Consider the following 21584-nt stretch of genomic DNA (forward strand, 5'->3'; position numbering starts at 1 on the left):
ATCAAGCTTAAAAAGCAGCATATGTGGGCGGGTGCGGTGGCTCACGCCTGTAATCCCAGCACTTTGGGAGGCCAAGGTGGGCGGATCACTTGAGGTCGGGAGTTGGAGACCAGTCTGACCAAAATGGAGAAACCCGGTCTCTAATAAAAAATACAAAATTAGCCAGGCGTGGTGGCGCATGGCTGTAATCCCAGCTACTCTGGAGGCTGAGGCAGGAGAATCGCTTGAAACTGGGAAGTGGAGGTTGCCGTGAGTGGAGATCGCACCATTGCACTCCAGCCTAGGCAACAAGAGCGAAACTCCGTCTCAAAAAAACAAACGAACAAAAAACCACAAAAAGCCCAGCATATGTATATACATGTGTATGTAGTATATAGTATATGTGTATATACACACCACCAAATTATAAGGTGCTTATATTTGTTTGTAAGTAGGGATTGTATTACTAAAACTATACTAACTTAATTACGTAAGACTATTCAAAGCGATCTTGTGAGTGAGGTAGGAAGTCATCATCTTTGTAATTAAGGCCCAAATGAGTAAACTGCATTTTGGTAATCAGACAAAAGGAAATCTGATGAACTTGTTATACAAATAAAAGTTTTGCTTCAAAATTGGACTCCTGTGTAAACAGATTATAGTTTTGTACTTGATTTATAAATAAACATCTTTTGGAGGGAAGTCTAAGGGACTATCAGTTATGTAAAATTTGGTAACAAACTTGATAAATTGGGTCAATCTTATGTCTGTTCATTTGGAATAAGAATGTATTTTTGTAATGGAAAAAGCTTACAAATGTGAATTTGTTTTAGTAGAACTGCTTCATGGAGACTGAAGTAATTAGATTTAAGTCAGTATTTCAATAGGACTCAACTATCTTGGTTGTTATCTCATGGTTCTGAGGAATATTTTGATACAAAACTTCAATTTATAGTAAAGGAATAAGTGGAAATGGGTATAAATTCACACATTTGTATATCTGTGATTTTTCTATACCTGGGAAATTCCTGCACCCCTCTTTAAGTATTTGAATCTTGCTTTTTAGTTTTTGCATACCTTAAATCTGTTTTTTATACTTCCTTCATTCATATAGTAATTTCTTAAATATTAAGGGCTATGTCTCAGAATTTATAGATCTCTGGATTGCTTTATTACTGTTTTTCCAGATTTCATTTATCTTTGTTATGCTTATGTATGGTTAACCTATCATGCTATTGATAGACTAAAGAAAACAATTAGGTCACAGTTTTAGAACTTTAGTTGTAGATTCAGTAAATTCAGAAACAATTGGATTTTTTATAATCAAGGCTCCAATTTTCCCTTCCCTCCCTACCTCCTTCCCTTTTTTACTCCTTTTCTTTCCTATTTTTATTTGATTATAAATGTTAAATGCCTTACAATCAATTCAGAAAAGTATAGAGAAGAAAATGAAGTCACCCATCATTCTACCATAGTTAATGATTTGGAAACTAACAGAAACTTAGATTTCTTCTGTAACACTCTACCAATTATTGAGACTTTATGGTTTTCATTTCAGTGTATCTGCATTCACATCAAAATTTGTAAGAGTTCTTGAACTTCAGGCTGTTACCTTAAATTAGAAGAGGGCTCCTAGATCTGGGGGAAAAAAATGGAAAAGAATAAATAGAGGACAGATTAGAGTCAGAACAAAGGAATTAGACCCAAGCAGTTACTTTTTCTTATTCTATAAGTATAAACATTTTAGTTTACCATATAAAACTGCTGTATGGCTGACAAAATAGGGGGCCATATTTTTTCTGTGGAATTCAAAATATCTAGGTAAAACGAAGTTTTCTTGGTTCTTTTCAATAAATATTTCAGATTTCTCCATTTTTGGAGGATATTACATAATTCAGCTTTAAAAAATTTAATGTCATGCATGATTTGTAATTATTTTTAAAATATTCATATCAGACAATTACTAATTTTTAGTCTCTTCATCACCACCACTCATTATAAACTTGATATTGTCACTTTTTTTAGTAGGTATTAAAAGACTGGACATTTTATGTAGGTGTTCCTTGCTGGGTTGCAAAGTGTGGTGAAAAGAAGAGCCATTTATTTTAGAGTCAGATAATCTGGGAAAAGAAGAGCCATTTATTTTAGAGTCAGATAATCTCTTCTGTGGGATCTTGGACAAGTTATTTTATCTCTTTAAGTTGTAATTTTCTCATCTATTCAATAGGGATAGTAAAATTGCTGCACTAGCTTTTTACATAGAAGAAATGAGACAACGTAGGTAAGATTTAGGAAGTATTCAACTGACTTTAGGAAGTATTCAACTTCTGTATTCAGTTCTTTACATGATAACATTGATTTTATCTCTTCTTGTATTGTGTTTATTATACCATCCTTGTTTCAGACATAAGAAATTAAAATATAATGTACATTACGTTAAATTTACTTAAGTTGAATGACATTGGCATTTATACAAATAAAACAAATAATTAGAAATATCTCAGATTAGCTGTTCTTTTTATAAATCTTAGATTATTGTATCTCAGTAGAGATAATTATAAATTTACTTTAAATGATTTTTAACCCCAAAATATCTCCAGTTTGTCTGGATTCCTGATTTATTTTTCTTTTTCCCTAGATGATCATGTGTTTTTGAATGGTTGCACTAAATTCCTTTCATTTAAACCACAGGTATTAGCTACACGTTACTGTCTTAAATCTCTTAAGTACTGCCCCTGCAAACACATTTTCTCAATCTGTTTAAAAATTAAACTTTGTTTTTAAATTTAATAATACTCTTATTTGTATATTAGTTGTATCTTTTCCACCTCCTACTGAAACATACGATTATTTTTTGAGGAGCAGTATTTTACAGATATCCTATTTTAGATTGTGTGTTCTCTAAATATAGGGTTCCAATTCTTAAAGAACATACAGTTTAAATGGGCAGACCAGCCTATAGTTATTCTGTGTAGAGAAGCAAGCACTGAACTGAGTTAGGAGTTGAACTAGAGTCAATATGGTCTCATCCAGCAGTAAAACAGATTTTTGTGATTCAGGTCAGTGTTTCTCATATTTTTTCCCATCCAGGTACAAGATATTTACGTGTGTGACATATTCCACTGTGCAGTTTTCTAGCATGCGAGCTCTAATTCAGTCTCTCTCCTATTCAAGAAAACATATTAGTATGCAGATGATTGAGAGTGACATCATTATGGGTATAAACTTGAATCTACTCTGATTTATTGGAGAAAGTGAGTCATTAAAAAATGTGGGCTGGGTGCAGTGGCTCATGCCTGTAATCACAGTACTTTAGGAGGCTGAAACAAGAGGATCACTTGAGCCTAGAAGTTTGAGAACAGCCTAGGTAATATAACGAGACGCCACTCTACAAAAAAAAAAAAATTAGCCAGATATGATGGCATGTGCTTGTACTACTGCTAAGGAGGCTAAGGCAGGAGGATTCCTCGAGCCCAGGAGTTCAAGACTGCATTGAGCTATGATTGTAGCACTGTGCTTTGGCCTGGGCAGCAGAGTGATTCCCTGTCTCAAAAAAAAAAAAAAAAAAAAGTGTCTAAGTATTGGTAGTAACAAATACTGAAGACATACCTTACAATTCTATAGTTGGGACCCAAGTTATTTCTACATTTTCCTGAAGTGAATGCCCCACTAGTTTTTCTTATCATTCTTATAATGCTACAGATGACAATATTGTTACACTAATTTTATGTAATTAATAAGAGTCCTAAATTTAAAAGTTAGAATAACTTAATGAATATTTAAAAATATTTGGGTAACAGTACCTCAGTCTTTATTGTGACTGAAATAACACTAATTGTAGAAAACTGGAAATTAATTTTCTAGTATAAATCATTTTACTTGCAAAAAGGCTATATCTATATTGGGACTCATGGTTTTAGGAAAAGTGGAAACAGTACTAGAATTTTTATTTTCTAGGCACTTAGAATATAAAAATGCTCTTTACATTGGCTCAGTCAGAAAAGTATCTTTGCATTACTATGAATAGAGCTTACTTTTAAATCAGTCATCCTATGTGGAAGTACCACATATAATATACAGTTCTAAGTGAAGACTTAGAAAAACTATGTTCAGTAGACCTTTGATATTTGCAAGTGGTATTTCTTGAAACCTTTGTGAATCTAGGATACAGCCACCTCCGTAAAATGTAGTCAAATTTAGTGGAAAAGTTTAAGTGGTGCCTTCAGACTCATACAATCTGGTAAGTAGGACTCGAGTCTTTAAAGCTATTAATTTTTTTGCTTCTAAAATGAAGACCAGACAACTTTGCATTACATTATTTGTTTACAGGCAAGTTTCTTATTCTTGCCCCTTGTGTCCTATAGTTTGCGGAATAGAAGAGCATTTCTGGCTTAATCACAAAGCTTCCTGCATTGTCACAAGGTTTAGTCCTTGGTCGCTCTAAGGCTTTTTTGTATGCTGCTGTTTCTTGGATGTTTTCTCCCTGGGGGTGAACACTTCTGTAGCGTGTGTCCTTTCTACTCTCTGAATGTCTTCAGCTTGGGAGAATTTCCCAAGCTTCTGTGGATTGATGGGGCTCTCTTGTTAATTTCACATTATACAAAGAAAAGTGCATTTGACTCTTCTAGCAGTGTTGAGGTTTTTGTTGTTGTTGTTTTTTGAGACAGAGTTTCACTCTTGTTGCCCAGGCTGGAGTGCAATGGCGCGATCTCAGCTCACCACAACCTCCACCTCCTGGGTTCAAGCGATTCTCCTGCCTCAGCCTCCCGAGTGGCTGGGATTACGGGCATGCGCCACCATGCCTGACTCATTTTTTTGTATTTAATAGAGATGGGGTTTCACCATGTTAGTGAGGCTTGTCACCCAAAGGGACAAGCCTCCCAAAGTGCTGGGATTACGGGCATGAGCCACAGTGGCTGACTGCAGTGTTCAGTTTTGATAACAGATGTGTCAGTAACCACCCTAATAGCTATACCACATCTTGTTTTATGAAATATAATAGCTATACCACATCTTGTTTTATGAAAATATATGGCATCAGCTGGGAACTGTGGCTCACGCCTGTAATCCCAGCACTTTGGGAGGCTGAGGTGGGTGGATCATCTGAGGTCAGGAGTTTGAGACCAGGCTGGCCAACGCGGTGCAACCCTGTCTGTACTAAAAAAATACAAATATTAGCTGGGTGTGGTGGCGCGCACCTGTAATCCTAGCTATTTGGGAGGCTGAGGCGGGAGAATTGCTTGAACCCAGGAGGTGGAGGTTGCAGTGAGATGAGACCGTGCCATTGCACTCCATCCTGGGCAACAAGAGCGAGAAACTCCATCTCAAAAAAAAATAATAATAATAATAAATTAAAAAAAAGAAAATATACAGTGTCTTGACTTTCTCTTGAATTTTTTTTAGAATTACATGCTTTCTATGTACTTTCTTATATAGGTTAACCATTATTTAAATTTTCACTAAGGTTTTACAAACTTTGCTTTACTAGGAGCAAAGGAAACATTTTCAGGTATTACCTTTTTTCTTTGTTTCAGTATAGAAGTGTGTGATGGACTTTCTAATATGGAAAATCCAGTCGCTATCACATTTGCCATCCATTCTGAATCTACTCCAAATTTATATATTTGGCTAATACCATTACTTTGTGATGCCTGTTTACTTTTTATATATTTAATAAATTTGCTATAGTGGAGTAATTAAGGGGAACTAAACAATGTTGTTTCAGATAATTATTATTGATAAAAAATGGCGATAGGTAATTATCTAATTATAGGTCAATATAACTAATTAATATGATACTATATAATTATCTAGTTAATGATAGATCAGTATTTCAATTATAAGCATTTATGTTGGGGATGATGTATAAGAATTATGTAGATTTATATACAATAGAAACTTTTTACAAAGGAAGAAGCCAATTTCTTTCTCCTACACACACACACATTTTTTTGTTTTGTTTTTGTATAGTTCTTTTTTGTCCCCTCCTCAACATTTTAACCTCTCAGGTAGAGATAGTTTCTGTCACTATAAGTCTTAAGTCTTTTAGTAAATTATATGGCTTCAGATATAATGGTGGTGGCACCAACATTTCTTTAGTACCTGCTAAAAGTGCGATGCACTTTTGTACATTTCTTTTGAATTTATGAATTTGATGGCTTGCATGTTCTTTTTGTGATCTGGAACCAATTTTAGGTCATATCATTTATCCAAGGAGACCCAGTTATAAAATGATACTGGGATTTGAACTTGGGTGTTTCATACTTTAAACCTGAAATAAATGTGAATGGTAAAAGTCTAAATATAGTAAACTATTAATGGTCCTGGATTTAATAGAAGTTTCCGCTATTTGGGAGCGACTCTAAAGGTCTATGTTGAAATATTTGCAGTTTTGCTGAGATTACTTCCTCTTATTAGAAGCAAGACCCTAACATATTCATGCTCCTGGCTGTCTTGTGTCTATATTTTGCTTTGGCTTTGTTCTGTTTGAGATTGTCCTATACTGTAAATTATGTGAAGTTATAAAATGTTTCTTTGTAAAATAATTTCCTGAAAAAGAAAGCCAGCTGCTATAAGTGGAGAGAGAATAAAGAGGCCTGAGAAGGCGGTGGATCTTAGCTAGAAAACAGACATTTATGAATAAGTTTAACAATGGAATGTTGAATTTAGTGAGTCTTTGATCTTGATGCGAATCAATCCACCATGCCTTAGAGGTTAAAAAAAGTTAATTTGTGAAGCATTTTCATTGAGTGTTCCAGCTCTGTCAAAAATTCTCATGGTCTTTAGACAGACTTCTTGAAAATGTCAGGAATCTTACGTTCGTAAATCCTGTCCTCCATCCCTTCTGTCCTACCCTCAACAATAATATTTGAAAGGAATTTGTTTATTAACAGCTACTACTTTCTAGAAGTTAATATAGTTCTGACAAATATCTTAAAATGTTAACATAAACAACAGTGTCCTAACTTCTGGGATAATAGGGGTTTGCTTTTGTGACTATTTCACAATTAATCATAACAATATAGTAGCTAGACTTTGGTGGTTGCCTGTTTTAAGTTTCTGATTTCTTTTCTGTGTTTTGGAGCCTGGTTTACCCTGTGTCTGGAACTGGCATTCTAAAATCTGAATGTCTTAACTTGCTATTACATACAATAATATCATGGATGTTGAAAGAGGATGAAGATGGTGAACAGATAGGCATGCCCTTCAGTCTACATTATAAAAATAATGTAGAAATGTTCGATGCTAGACAAGAGGCAAGCTGTTGCAGGAATGGGTCAGAAAGCGGGAAGGCATGTGATTCTTCCATTTTCGATCTTTCTACAGATGTTACTAGAATGCTCACTCCATGTGAGGATATAGCTTATAGCTACAGATAATTATAAAGCATAGAGAGGTTTTGGACTGTTTTCTTGAGAGGCAGTATGGTGTAGTGAAAAGAGCAAACCTACCTAGTGTTGAATCTGTGCTCCTAGTAATAGCTGTGTGAATTTAGACAAATAATTTCATTATAACTTTAGAATTTTTCAAGTTCAAACTAAGGAGGACAATACTAGAATTTTCACTATTCTTCAGTTGCATGAGGCCAAAACTCCACTCATACTTAAGGCACTGAAACTAGAACTATATTCTCTTTAGGTACAGATATACTCTCATGTGGGCCTTCTCCACGTGGAGCTCTGTGACATTTCTTTCACTTGGGTTCAGGAAGCCAAACATAAAGACTTCTGTTATCCTTAGTTCTAGCAAAAGTTCCAGGATTGTGTCTCGTTGAATGATTCCAATCATTTCCCCATCCCTGATCCCGTGGTTACAGAGATGATGTATGATGATAGGCTGTATCTGGATTAGATGCTAACTACTGGAACTAGAAACAGAAAGTGTGGTCAGCTATGTCTAAACCCTTTGGCCTGAGAATCACAATGGTTAGACTCACTGGAGAAAAGAGAAGATACTGTGACCTTGGAAAGAGGGAGTAGATGCTGGGTGAGCAAAACACATTTACTATAGTCCTCTAGTGTGCATACATGTCCTCCCTTGTGTATATGCCCTTGAAAAAAATGCCCTCACCTATCGTGTAAATTTTTTGCTTATAACTTTCGATGCATTTACCACCTGTCCCTTAACAAAAGAAGACAACTAAAAGATTTAAGTACTGCATCTAGCTTTAAGACTAGGATCTCTGGATAATTTCTTTAGTTCTGTTTGAACAGACTGTCTCAGGGTCTAGCAACTTTTTGCAGTTGACCAGTATAATTAATTGTAATAAGGCCAGTATTCAGTGATAGAAGGAAAATAGCATGTGGACAGCAAAAACCGTTAATTGATATCCTACTTCATCACTCTTAAGTTCTGCCTGCTGTAAAGTCCTGAACATGGACATAATTCAGGCAAGTGCTTAACCACTTTATAACAAGGATGACCTTTCCCCCAGTTTCCAATACTTTGTTCTCATTTCTGTCTGAGACCTCATCAGAATGGCTTTTACTGTTCATATTTCTGCCAATATTCTGTTCATGGCAACACAGTCTTTTTCTAGCATTCATCTTCGGAACTGTTCTAGCTTCTACCCATTACCAAATTCCAGAGCTGCTTCCACATTTTTAGGTATTTGTTATAGCAACATGCCACTTCTCTGGTACCAATTTCTGTCTTAGTCCATTTTGTGCTTCTGTAACAGAATACCACAGACTGGGTAATTTAAAAATAATAGAAATTTATTCTCTCACAGTTCTGGAGGCTGGAAATTTCAAAATCAAGGTGTAGACATCTCATGAGGGCCTTCTTGCTGTGTCCTCACATGGCAGAAAGCTGAAGGGCAAGAGAGGGATGAACTGTGTGTCCTCACATAGCAGAAGAGAAGAGAAGAAAACACATTCCTGCAAGCTCTTTTTGTACCAGCATTAATCCATTCATTAGGACTCCACCATCATGGTTTAGGTTTAGGTTTGAGACCTAAACACCTTCCAAAGGCCACACCTTCCAATACTATAACACTGGGGAAGTTTTCAGTACGTGAATTATGGAGAGCACACATTCAAACTATAGCAACTGGAAGAGAGAAAAAGGGGAAACAGCCCACAGAGATAACTCGTCCATAATACAGGTATATTTCACTGGATAGATATGATAAGGATTTTTTGCCCTGGCAGTAGAATAAGATTTTTGCTTAGCCAATATGGCAGAATGGATGTTGCATTAGCAGTCACAAAAACAACATTACTGTTGTACATCTCCATCAGAGCTTTTGGGTGACCAGGTGACCAGGTGCATTGTTGATGATCAATACTATTTTGAAAGCAATCTTTTATTCTTTTTTTCTTCTGAGCAGTAGGTCTGAACAATGGGCTTAAAATATTCAGTAAGCCATGCCATAAACAGATGTGCTATTATACAGGCTTTGTGTTTTCATTCCTAGAGCATAGGCAGAGTAGATTTAGTATCATTCTTATGGACTGTGCATATTTAGAATGGTCACTGAGCATTGGGTTCAGCTTAAAGTCACCAGCTGCATTAGCCCATAACAAGAGTCAGTCTGTCCTTTGAAGCTTTGAAGTCACGCATTAAGCTTTTTTCTGTAGCTATGAAAGTCCTAGATGACATTTTCTTCCTATGTAAGGCTGTCTCATATACACTGAAAATCTGTTGTTTAGTGTAGCCAGCTTCATCAGTGATCGTGGCTAGAGTTTTGGATAACTTGCTGCAACTTCTCCATTAGCACTTGCTGTTTCACCTTGCACTTTTATGTTGAGGTAGCCTCTTTCCTTCAACCTCATGAATCAAACTCTGCTAGTTTCAGAGTTGTCTTCTGAAGCTTCCTCACCTCACCCAGACTTCATAGAATTGAAGAGAGTTAAGGCCTTGTTCTGGGTTAGGCCTTGGCTTAAGGGAATGTTGTGACTGGTTTAATCTATCTAGACTGGTAAAACTTTCTTTATATCAGCAATAAGGCTGTTTTGCTTTCTTGTCATTTGTGTGTTCACTGGAGGAGCACTTTTTATTTTCTTCAATAACTTTTCCTTTGCTTTTACAATTTGGGTGTTTGGTTCAAGAGGTTCAGCTTATTTTGGCTTTCAACATGCCTTCCTTACTAAGCTTAATATAGCTTTTAATTTAAAATGAGGGATGTGCAACTATTCCTTTTATTTGAACACTTAGAGGCCTTTGAAGGGTTATTAATTGGCCTAATATCAAATTGTTGTATCTCATGGAACAGGGAAGTCCAAGAAGAAGGAGAGGGAGTAGAGAATGGCTGGTTAATATAGCAGTCAAAACACACATAATACTTATCAGTTAAGTTCACCATCATGTGTGAGTGTGGTTCTTGGTGCCCCAAAACAGTTAAGATAGTAACGTCAAAAATCACTGATCACAGATGACCATAAAATATATAATAATAATGAAAAAGTTTGAAATATTGTAAGCATCACCAAATGTAACACAGAAACGTGAAATGTGTATATGCTTTGGAAAAACGGTGCCAATAGAGTTGCTCAGCGCAGGATTATAATAGAACTTCAATTTGTAAAAAAGGGAGTATTTATAAAGTGCAGAAAGTCGAAGTGCAATAAAACAAGGTGTACTTGTCTGATTTATGAGGACAGCAATTTACCAGCTATTTTGCTTATTAAGGATTGCTGACTTCTTACCCTACAATAGAGGGTTACCAAGTTTGCCTCATTTTCTATTATTGACTCAGTCCCACATTTTAGAAGTGTAACTTGTGTTACCTTATTTCTCTAGTATAATAATTCTTTTCTTTTCTTTTTTTTTTTTTTTTTTAAGACAGAGTCTCACTTTGCCACCCAGGCTGGAATACAGTGGCATGATCTCAGCTCACTGCAACCTTGGCCTCCCAGGTTTAAGCGATTCTCCTGCCTCAGCTTCCTGAGTAACTGGGACTACAGGTGTGTGCCTCCACGCCTGGCTAATTTTTTTTTTTTTTTTGTATTTTTAATGGAGACAGGGTTTTACTATGTTGGTCAGTCTGGTCTCGAACCCCTTACCTCAGGCAATCTGCCTGCCTTGTGGTATAAATTTTTATATTTGTTAGGCTTCTTTTGGATGCCAGTGACAGACACCTATTTAAAAATTTAGTCCTTCCCGTCTTTATAAATGGCAGTTCCATCTTTGTTTTTGCCCTGACCCGAGTGTGAGCAAAGTTATCCTTGATTCTTTTTCTTTCATTCCTCAACTCAGACTTTCAGCATACTCTGTTTTCTTCAAAGAAATACCTATAATCTGACTGGCTCTCACCATCCCTACTTGTGTCATCCTGGTTCAGCAACATCCTCTTTCTCCTTCTACGTGATTCCTAAAAAGTCTCCCTGCTACTACTGTTGCTCTAAAAAAATAGCCTGTGTTACCCTTTTTAGATATAAGAGATCATGTCTCTTCCTTGCTCAGAATCTTTCAGGGGTTTCCCACATAAAAGCTCAAGTCCTTAAAATGAGCTATAGTTTCATGGTCCTGCTTTCCTTACTTCATGCAGGATGTTTCTCCGAACTAGTTCTTCTCTGAACTATAGTTTAAAATGGGCCATGGTTTTGTGGTTCTGTTCTCCCTCCCTCATGCGGGATCTTTTTACTATTTTCTCCACCATTCACTGCACACAGGCCTCCTTGTTTTTCCTTAGATAGATATTTTATACTTTCTGTTCTGTCTGCTTAGAATACTCTTCTTCCAGATAGCGGTTCCTTCAGCTAATCATATGACTAACTTCCTTATCTCCTTCAGGTCTTTGGTAAATGTTACTTATCTGTAAAGTCTTTAATCACTCAACATATATTTGAAATCTACTACTTCATACTTACCTTTTTCTGCTTTAAAAAATAGTGCTTATTACTACGTAACACTGTATTTTATTTACTTATTTTGTATTTTGTTTGTTTCCTCTCTCTAGAATACAGCCTCCATGAGGGCAAGAATTTTTACCTGTTGTATAGGAAAACTCATGGCACACAGATAGCATAGTAGGCTTTCAGCAAATATTTGTTGAATGAATTAATACATAAGAAAAAAAAAATGTGTTGCCTCATGTAACCATTAACTCTGAAACTCTGAAGGGACTGAGAATACCCTGTTTGCAAACAAGCAAGTTACCTTGCCATACTTTTATATACGTACATTAATAGAAGAGCCCTGGGTCAGAGACTCGGGGGGTTTATTACAGCAAAAGCAGTGGCCAGAGAAATATCTTCGTGCTGATTCTCCCTGCCCCGTCTCTGTGACAAAGCAATGTGATGAGGGCTAGATGTTTACCTACACATGCAGCAGATTTGCATCACAGGAGAGGAGCCTTGCAATGAGGAGACTCCAAGCTTGTGTAGGGTGTTGGCACATCTGCCATCCTCCCCTGCAGAGCAAGAAAGATTACTCATTAAGCACATCTCTTCCAGAGGAGAGGGAGAAGGTATCTTTAGGTTTCTTACCCTAGAATATAAGTAAATGTTTCCAGGGAGGGGAAGGAGACGGCTTAATTTCTCCAAAGCTCTTTGGAGTTTTCTATCTTTAGGGAGATGCTATCTCTAGCTTCCAAGACTGTCTGTTATGCAAATACCCATTTGTAGTACATTTTGGTCAGAAGATTCTGTGCAGGAGAATGAGAAATGCAGAGTGAATTGTTTCCCAGCAGTAATTCTGAATTCCAGCAGCTGTATCTGTTTACATCTGAACTCAGATTTAGGGAGAAAATATTTTCAGACATTTCTCCATTTCTCTTCTCTTGGTTCTTTGATTGGGTTGCTTGATTGTCTAGTAGGTACTTATCATCATCTTTCAGTTTAGCAACCTTGGCTGAAAGATAACTTTCCTTCCTGATTAGCTTCTGCAGAAATGTTGGGATTCAGTATTATCTGTCCATTTTGGGTAACATACCTATTCCTGAACTACTGCTTGCGAGAAGGAGTATGCTGATTTCCCAGACCTGGGTTATGTTCCTACCCCAGAAACATTAGAGTGCTGGTGATCAGTGCCACCCAAACCACGTGGATTGATGATAAGAGAAGGAAAGTTTGGGAAAAGAAAATTAAGATGCTGCTACCAACAGAAGGGGAGATAGATGCTTCAGAGTAAAAAAACAACATAGGTCTGTTACTGACATGCACATGCAACTCACAGTCATTTTTAAAAATAGAATCTTATTGTATATAGGTATAACTACTTCATCTGTTTTTCACCTACCACATATCATGAACAAGAAATTTTCTTTGAAAACAATTTTATTTTATTTTTAAATTTTATTTTATTACTTATTTATTTATTTTTGAGACGAAGTTTCATTCTTGTTGCCCAGGCTGGAGTGCAGTGGTGCCATCTTGGCTCATTGCAACCTCCACCTCCCAGGTTCAAGTGATTCTCCTGCCTCAGCCTCCCAAGTAGCTGGGATTACAGGCATGTGCCAGCACGCCTGGCTAATTTTGTATTTTTAGTAGACATGGGGTTTCTCCATGTTGGTCGGGTTGGTCTTGAACTCCCAACCTCAGGTGATCCACCCGCCTTGACTTCCCAAAGTGCTGGGATTACAGGCATGAGCCACTGTACCCGGTCGTGAAAACATAATTTTGAGTGGTTGTAAAATTATACTTAAATTCATTGTTTAAAATAGATACTTAGTTTATCAGAATTGGATTTTGAAAAATTAAGGGGATATTTATTAGATAAGTGGGGAGAGTAGAGATGGGAAAGAGTAGAGCCAGGACCAGGGTAAGGCAAGAGAGTTGCCTAGGACACAAAATATGAGACATAATCACTTTTAGGGTCATGCAACTGCAGGGTGGCACTTGCATGATCCTGAGAGTATCTTCTTAAATTTTGCACCCCAGGTATTTCTCTTGCATCACCCTAGTCCCATTTGTGAAGAGAAGCGTATTTCAGGGAATAGGAACTACGTTTTGGCTATGTATGTGAGTTAGAGATGAAAGTATGTGTAATTGAGGAAGTTGGTGGGGAAGATTAAGGTGCATTAGAAAGCAGTCGTTGTGCGTTTTCAACTGTTATGTATGGAAACCTTTGCTGAGTCTGGTAAGCATGATAATACCTTTGAAGTAACACAAGGAATATAATTTTTTTGATTCATAGGTTTATAGTGGTTTGAATTTTAAAAGTTCCATTTAGAGGCTGGGCATGGTGGCTCACGCCTATAATCCCAGCACTTTTGGAGGCTGAGGCAGGTGGATCACGAGGTCAGGAGATTGAGACCATCCTAGCTAACACGGTGAAACCCCATCTCTACTACAAATACAAAAAATTAGCTGGGCGTGGTGGTGGGCACCTGTAGTCCCAGCTACTCAGGAGGCTGAGGCAGGAGAATGGCATGAACTTGGGAGGTGGAGCTTGCAGTGAGCCGAGATGGTGCCACTGCACTCCAGCCTGGGCGACAGAGGAAGACCCTGTCTCAAAAAAAAAAAAAAAAGTTCCATTTAGAGATGCCACCAAAAACGGTTGTTACTTTTAACCCAAATCTTTTCACTATCAAAGAAAAATGCTTTTTGTTTCATTGAAAAATAAAAATTATAGAAAAGACTGAGTTGGCGATTGAGACATAATACATGGGTCCTTTGACTAGCTTGCTTGCTTTTCTCTCTCTTTTTTTTTTTCTTGACAGGGCATTGCTGTCTTACCCAGGCTTGAATACAGTGGTGTGATCACAGCTTGTTGCAGCCTTGACCTCCTAGGCTTAAGGGATCCTTCTGCCTCAACCTCCTAAGTAGCTAGGACTACAGTTGACTAGCTTTCCTGAGCAAGATACTTGACATTGCTCAATATTGGGCCTGAAATCTCAGTTGAAAAGTTGTCTTTCTTGAACTTAGGTCTGTGGAAACCATTTCCATAGCAAAGTGAGAGACCAGAACAGGGAATCCTAAATAATGCAACTATCTTTGCTGATAGAAAAGAGAGTTTAAAAATTTTTAATATTAATTGGATAATCCAGTAATTTTTGGCTTTGTCTTTGGAGTGTAATTGGATACATATAGAATGTGTTTTGTTCCTCAGAAAGCTGTGTGAGTAATACTGTTTACTGAACTATACCCTGGGGGTTTAATTAAAGATGATATATTGAAAGCTGCATAAAAGTGAAGTCATGACTGAATTTTTTCTTTTTTTTTGAGGCAGGGTCTCACTCTGTTATCTGGGCTGGAGTGCAGTGGCACAGTCATTGTTCACTGCAGCCTCCAATTCCTGGTCAGGTGATCCTCCCACCTCTCAAGTAGCAGGGACTACAGGCACATGCCACCACGCCTGGCTAATTTATGTATTTTTTTGTAGAGATGGGCTCTCACTATGTTGTCCAGGAGGGTTTGGAACTGCTGGACTCAAGCGATCCTCCTGCCTTGGCCTCCCAAAGTGCTGACATTACTGGCATGAGCCACCTCATCTGGCCATCATTAAAATTTTTATATTTAAAAATAATTTCGTCATGAATTTTATCGTTTTATATAACAACTCTTGTTGAAGCCTTACTTTACACCAAAGTGTACAAATCAGAGGAAACCATAACTCATTTTGGAATTTCACTCGTTTGGTAGTCACTTGTTTGCTGGCTACTGTGTTCCAAGTACTGTGCAAGTGGCTATGTTAAGATAGAAATCCCTGTCTCAATCATATCACAGTTTTATGGAAGACGAGAAATGTATTAACACTTTAATTACATGTAGTTAGATTTCCAACCAATTCTAGCTTTAGGAGCTTTGCTATATCTAGAAGGGAATAACATGCTTTCCTAGGGGTGAAGGCACCCTTTGGAAATGGTTAAAAGATTAGAAAAGTAGACTTGGAGAATATGTCTGACATACTGTGTTTGGTCTGTTTCCTGAGCAGAAGGAAAGAAATAATCTTGTTGGTAACATTTATGGAATGTCATCTGATTCATGTGAAAGTCAAGGCAATAGGGGAAATGATAGGAAACAGAGTAGGCAAACAAAAAAGAAGAGTTGGAAGAAGGAGGGAGCTTATGATAAACCAGGAAGTTGAGATTAAAAATAGTATGGCACAGGCAAAAAGCGAGATACTGTAACAGGGGTATAAACTGTATATATTGACATCAGTGATAAAGGAGAGAGCTAGTGACCAAAAAGCCTCTTAGAAGAGTTTACAGTTTTCAAGGACTGAAGGGAGAACAGCCAATTCAAGGATCATACTTTGGCATACTAAAACATATGAGGCAGAGGCCAGGCGCAGTGGCCCATGCCTATAATCCCAGCATTTTGGGAGGCCGAGGTGGGTGGATCACCTGAGGTCAGGAGTTCGAGACCAGCCTGACCAACATGGTGAAACCCTGTCTGTACTAAAAATGCAAAAATCAGCTGGGCGTGGTGGCACATGCCTGTAATCCCAGATACTCAGGAGGCTGAGGCACGAGAATCACTTGAACCCAGGAGGTGGAGGCTGAGTGAGTTGAGATCATGCCATAGCACTCCAGCCTGGGCGACAGAGTGAGACTTCATCTCAAACAAACAAACAAACAAGCAAATAAATAAATAAATATGAGGCATATTTATGAGGCAGAGAAAGTATGTGTTTGCTGGGGGAATCCTTCCCAGACCTTCCCCAGCCTTTGAAAAAGTTTTTCTTGTGTACTTAATTACTATGTTAGGCTGTAGTAATATTTTAACAAGCATAATCACTGGCTGCTTCTGATGCCTTTCAGACTTTTTCGGTTTTTGAGACAAAGTTTTGCTCTGTCACCCAAGCTGAAGTGCAGTGGCCTGATCATGGCTCACTGTAGCCTCATCTCCTGGGCTCAAGCAATCTTCCCACCTCATCTTCCCAAATAGCGGAGATTACAGGTGTGTGCCACCATGCCTGACTAATTTTTTAACTTTTTTAGAGACTAGGTTTCATTATGTTGCCCAGGCTGGCCTCGAACTCCTGGACTCAGGCCATCCTCCTGCTTTGACCTTCCACAGTGTTGGGATTACAGGTGTGAGCCACTGTGCCTGGTGTGTTTCAAATTTGAAGTTAGTTTTATGATGTAAAAATGGAGAAAAACATGACTTACCTCTTGAAAACTGGGGGAATAGGTTGGAGGAGAAGGTAAAAATACATTACTCCTTCGGAAAGTTAGAGAAAGTTAGAGGGAGTAAACAGTGGAAGATAAGTCAGGTAAGTGTAGCATTCTTATTTTTAACATAGCAATTGTCATAAGCTGTCGCAGTTAATTTCCAGGAATAGCCAAGTATACTGAAGGTGTGCATTTTTATCTCTTTCTCCGTAGTGAACAGTTCTGACTCCTTGAATTTCTTCTTGCAGCTCATGGTTTTTGGCTAGACCTGTGATCATTTTCGCTGGACTTCACTGCACGCTTTCTCAGTATCTCCTTCGTCCCTAATGTGTGACACCTCATCATGGACATGCTACTTTAGCTAAGGCATGGCCAGCAATAAACAGCAGTAAGGTAGGATTACTTTATTCTTCTTGGTAAGACACTAAAACAGTTTTTATTTTGGGTCTCTGAAATTGTGACTTGTCTTGATTTTGTAGTATTCTTTATGTTAGATTATTCTCCTGTCTATGTGGGCTATTATCGTTTTATATTCATGTTTGTTTATCTTTTGCTTGTCATCTATCCCAATTATTTGATCTCATTTGTGACATAATTATTTTTCTCAACTAACACTTATAATTAGCAGAATCCCAATCTGTATCTCTTCCTCAGCCTGTGCGCCCATGAGTCCTATTTTTTTAACCACTTGACACCAAACTGAGCATATCACATTTTTCTTCTCAAATACTTGCACTTTGTTCTACATTTCTGTATTTCCATTAATAGCATTATTAATCTCATTGTCTAATATAATCGTATATTCGTTGACTATTTCATTAATTCATTTGAGAGGTACATTGATATTCTAAGTATCATATGGTGTGCTGCTTCTGAGCATATAATGATGACTATGCTGGATGTTCCATCCTTATTTCCATCCTTATATTCTGAGGGAGGGGACAGGTTAAAAATAAATTGACAAAACAATTATAACACAATTTTTTTTTTTTTTTGAGACAGAGTCTGGCTCTGTCACCCAGGGGAGTGCAGTGGCACCATCTCAGCTCACTGCAACCTCCGCCTCCTGGGTTCAAGTGATTCTCCTGCCTCAGCCTCCCAATAGCTGGGATTACAGGTGCTCACCACCACGCCTGGCTAATTTTTGTATTTTTTTAGTAGAGATGGGGTTTCGCCATGTTGGCCAGGCTGTTCTCAAACTCCTGACCTCAGATGATCTTCCTGTCTCGGCCTCAGATGATCTTCCTGCCTCGGCCTCAGATGATCTTCCTGCCTCGGCCTCCTAAAGTGCTGGGATTACAGGCGTGAGCCACTGTGCTTGGCCTTATAATACAATTTTTTAAGGAAAGCAGAAAAACAGATAATATGGAGATGAGGAGGTAGAATCTACTTTAGATAGGGTCATATAAGACTCCTCTGAGGGGCTGATATTTAAGATGAGACCTATTCTATGAGAAGGAGCTATTTAAAGAGTGAGTATTGTGTGTGTGTTAGGGCAGGGGAAGGGAGTTGTTTTTGATTGGAAGAGCATTCTCATTAGAAGGAATACTGTGTGCAGAGACCCTGAATAAGGAAAGAGCTTGGTGAATTTGAGGAACCAAAGAATACCAGTGCGGTTGACATAGTGAAAGAGGCAGATTTGAGTAGGAAGAGATTATAGAACTATTTAGGGCTTCGGAGGGTTTGGCCCGGGGTTTGCATCTTATATCATTTTAACTACTGTGTGAGACAGGGACTGGTTGAAATGAAAGTGAAAGCTAGCTTTAAGGAGCTGAGGTAAGATAGTGGTGGCCTGCATGATGGGGTTGTAGCAATAAGGGAGAGATGGATGAATTTGAGATGCATTTTCATTTTTTTTTTTTTTTTTTGAGACAGAACTCATAGGACTTCTATATTGTTTGGGCGTGGAAAGAGGGAGAACATACTCAAGGATGACATCAAGAATTCTGGTTTTTGAGCAGCTGATTAGAAACTGGTATCATGTACAGAAACCTTTTAGAAAACTATCTTTCCTGTTAACTGATACATTGCTTATTTTACCAAAAGGCAATTAACCGTAGTGCTAGAAATAACATTAGTGCTGGAAATAAAGCATCTAGCAAATTTGTAATATATACTAGTTAATACTTTATTTTGCTTTTTTTCCACTAATAATAATTATTAGTATTATTATTATTTTTTGAGATGGGGTTTCGCTCTTGTTGCCCAGGTTGGAGTGCAATGGCACAATCTCGGCTCACGGCAACCTCTGCCTCCCTGAGTTCAAGTGATTCTCTTGCCTCAGTCTCCCGAGTAGCTGGGATTACAGGCATGTGCCACCATGCCCGGCTGATTTTGTATTTTTAGTAGAGATGGGGGTTTCTCCATGTTGGTCAGGCTGGTCTCGAACTCCCGGCCTCAGGTGATCCTCCCGCTTTGGCCTTTCAAAGTGCTGGGATTACAGGCGTGAGCCACTGCGCCTGGCCTTGTTTGATTTTTAATTAATTGTGAGTTGAATTTTATCTGACTTCAGAGTCTTTCTGGAAGTGACAATAATTGGTCTATACTTTTATACTGAGTTTTAAGTCTACTCTCCCTTGCATTCTTTTAAAACAGATAATTCTTTTAAGGTTTTTGGCCAGTCTGAAATCTTCCCAGACTGTTAATTGAAAGTTCTAATATGTAATTTTATTGTTATTTTATTTTGAAGATTTCCTTTTTTCTTTCTTTGCGGGACAGAGTCTCGCTGTACTGCCCAGACTGGAGTGCAGTTGCACAATCACGACTCATTGCAGCCTGGAAACGGAGACAGAGTTTTGTTATGTTGCCCAGGCTGGTCTCCTGAGCACAAGCCATCCTCCCACCTCAGCCTCCCAAAGTGTTGGGATTATAGCTGTGAGCTACAGTGCCTGGCCTATTTGGAGATTTTCAAGCATCCCACCCTTAGATGTATGTCATACTAACCTCACTTGAAAGCATCTAGCTTGTCTAAATTCCTAGGAGGTTCATTTATTATCTTTTTGGTTTTACAGCTTCATCAGAGGATATTTATATTCAGCTTCTTAGGATTGATATTTTAGGTGCAAAGTAAAATGGAATAAACCTTAAAATAAATCTATGTATTATTTGTTTCTTCTAAATTCGTCAGTAGTCCTATCTTTCACCTTTTTCTCTGAAAAAAATTTTTTTTATTTTTTTTGAGATGGAGTCTCACTGTGTCACCTAGGCTGGAATGCAGTGGCATGATCTCAGCTCACTGCAACCTCTGCCTCCCGGGTTCAAGCAATTCTCTGCCTCAGCCTCTTGAGTAGCTGGGATTACAGGCACCCACCACCGGCTAATTTTTGTGTTTTTAGTAGAGACAGAGTTTCACCATGTTGGCCATGCTGGTCTTGAACTCCTGACCTTGTGATCCACCTGCCTCGGCCTCCCAAAGTGCTGGGATTACAGGCTTGAGCCACCGTGCTCGGCTCCTCTGAAGAATTTTTAAGATGTTTTCTCAAAAAAGAGTTAGTAGTTGTCTGTGCTCTCTATAAAAGGCATTTGGTTATCTGTTTTAACTATTTTATTTTTATCCGTACAACAGTTCTATTTTTTCTACTTTGCATACGGTTATCTTTTCAGTTTTAGAGCTGAGAGGTAGTAGTAGAATTTTAGTAGTAGTAGGATTTTATAACTGAAAAATGCCTTGGAGATTTTTCTACTTCCTTCTCCTTTAGCTGGGACCTAGAGAGGTTCTGTGACCTGCCCAAGATAATGTAGCTGGCTGTCATGATTCTTGAGGCTAGTGCTGATTTCACTCATCATGCTTCAAACTGGCCTCCTCTCATGCTTTCTGTATTTCTCTCATTTCAACATTTATTGAAAATGTTCAGTGCCACATCAAAATTGAGTATATAGGACAGTGAACACCTCTGTTACCTTTTACCTGGACTTACCGTTAACATTTTGCCACGTTTTCTTTCTTTATGTGTTCATATATTTAAAAAATCATTTGAAACAATATTAAAGACATCATGATAACTTAAAGCTTTTAGCGTGCAGATCCTAAGGACATGGATAATTTCCTACATAATCAGAGCACTAGTATCATATATAAGAAAATAACCATAACATTAAGAATATATTTGTCTTTTTGTTCATTTTGGCTGCTATGACAAGATACCTGAGACTGGGTAATTTATAAACAACAGAAATTTATTTCCCATAGTTATGGAGTCTAGGAAGTCCAACATCAAGACGCCAGCAGGTTTAGTGTCTGGAGAAGGCCTGTTCTTCATAGATGGTGCCTTTTTGGTGACCTCATATGACAGGAGGGATGGAACTGCGAAGGGGAAATGCAGCTCTCTGCAGCCTCTTTTATAGGGCATCATTCTATCTATGAGTGCAGATCATTCATGGCCTAGTCATCTCCTGAGAACCCCTACTCTTAATACTGTCACCTTAGGGGGTTAAGTTGAATTTTGGAGGGACACATATATTCAAGTCATAGTAGTGTTTAATGCAGTGGTTCATATTAAGATCTCCCCTATTATGCCTAATATATATATTAGGCATTAACCTTGTAGTATAGTTTGAAGTCAGGTAGCGTGATGCCTCCAGCTTTGTTCTTTCGGCTTAGGAT

The 21584-nt window shown here is 38.0% G+C and overlaps 1 protein-coding gene across 3 annotated transcripts in view; it reads left to right on the top strand.

Annotated features, from left to right (window-relative positions):
• Positions 1–21584, top strand: part of FER (FER tyrosine kinase) — a 437039-nt gene that overhangs the window by 3041 nt on the left and 412414 nt on the right. For 2 of the 3 annotated variants that reach the window (XM_025387375.1, XM_025387376.1), the window contains exon 2: positions 17230–17374. The exons of the other annotated variant lie outside the window; for it this stretch is intronic. The gene's annotated coding sequence lies outside the window, so the exon portion shown is untranslated. The remainder of the gene's footprint in view (positions 1–17229; positions 17375–21584) is intronic. 3 annotated transcript variants of the gene reach the window in all.

Source organism: Theropithecus gelada, chromosome 6, assembly GCF_003255815.1.
Source record: "Theropithecus gelada isolate Dixy chromosome 6, Tgel_1.0, whole genome shotgun sequence".
Lineage (NCBI taxonomy): Eukaryota > Metazoa > Chordata > Mammalia > Primates > Cercopithecidae > Theropithecus > Theropithecus gelada.